This window comes from Portunus trituberculatus, chromosome 30, assembly GCF_017591435.1.
Source record: "Portunus trituberculatus isolate SZX2019 chromosome 30, ASM1759143v1, whole genome shotgun sequence".
Lineage (NCBI taxonomy): Eukaryota > Metazoa > Arthropoda > Malacostraca > Decapoda > Portunidae > Portunus > Portunus trituberculatus.
In genome coordinates, this window is record NC_059284.1 from 6398219 (window position 1) to 6399715 (window position 1497).

Below are 1497 nucleotides of genomic sequence, written 5' to 3' on the forward strand. Positions count from 1 at the left end.
GAACACTAGACAATGCAGATGAAACAAACTTGCAGCTGTAACACTAGAAAAGAGACCAAGTCTCGTCGGTCATCCCTTTGGCAACGGTGACTGGCTGGTAAGCTGTGGTGGACGGAAAGGGGACAAATACCTCTCCTTCGGTAGCTTCTGCGATCATTGTTTTTGTGTCCAGACTCGATGCTATCACGCCGTCCAGGACATCCATCTCCTGGCGGCGGTCCTTGATGGCATCCCGGGAGACACGCACCTCCACACCGCTGCCCTGCCCCTCACGCATCCCCGGAATGTGACGTACGGAAACTCCATAAGGTTGTGGGAGAGTCTCGGGGGAGGTGGGGGCATCATGAGGTCAAGGGGGAGGTGGATGTAGAGTTAGATAGTTATGGAGTTGGATTGATTAAGCTATGTAGATCTGTAACACGAACAATTGACTGTTTGAGGGATTTTACTTACATGTTCTAGATAGTATGTATGTGGTACTAGAGGTAAAGTTATGTTATATTTTGAAGAAAATTACCTGAAGTTTCAGTGAAAATGATAATGATGATGAATATGAGGATGTGTAGGAGTTAGCAAAAAAAAAAGTCGTCAAGATGACGACTGAGAAGGAGGTCGTGTAGGGATCGTGAGTATAATGTTGAGCTAAATGTGACCTGGAGGTGGTGGTGTAGTGGCTGTAGCAGATGCCACGCCTTCTGTGTGGTAGAAGTAGATGCTGCACGTGCTTGCAATTCCTCAAACTATTCAATACCAGAATTGTGAATATGAAAACACATTATGTGCCAACGCGCTGCCTACGTGTGCCACAATCTCTCTCTCTCTCTCTCATATATATATATATATATATATATATATATATATATATATATATATATATATATATATATATATATATGTGTGTGTGTGTGTGTGTGTGTGTGTGTGTGTGTGTGTGTGTGTGTGTGTGTGTGTGTGTGTGTGTGTGTGTGTGTGTGTAATTTACCTCGGTCGTCTGCTGGTCACCCAACCAGTCTTCCCCATTACGGAGCTAGCTCAGAGCCCATAGACCGATCTTCGGGTAGGACTGAGACCACAACACACTCCACACACCGGGAAAGCGAGGCCACAAACCCTCGAGTTACATCCCGTACCTATTTACTGCTAGGTGAACAGGGGCTACACATTAAGAGGCTTGCCCATTTGCCTCGCCGCACCGGGACTCGAACCCGGCCCTCTAGATTGTGAGTCGAGCGTGCTAACCACTACACTACGCGGTGTGTGTGTGTGTGTGTGTGTGTGTGTGTGTGTGTGTGTGTGTGTGTGTGTGTGTGTGTGAGTCTGTATATGTTTGTGTGTGTGTGTGTGTGTGTGTGTGTGTGTGTGTGTGTGTGTGTGTGTGTGTGTGTGTATATGTGTATGTGTATGTGTGTGTATATGTGTATGTATACACACATTTACATATGCATCTTGATATCTGCATGCAAAACTACAATTTGACAAATGAATGAAAGTAGCGAA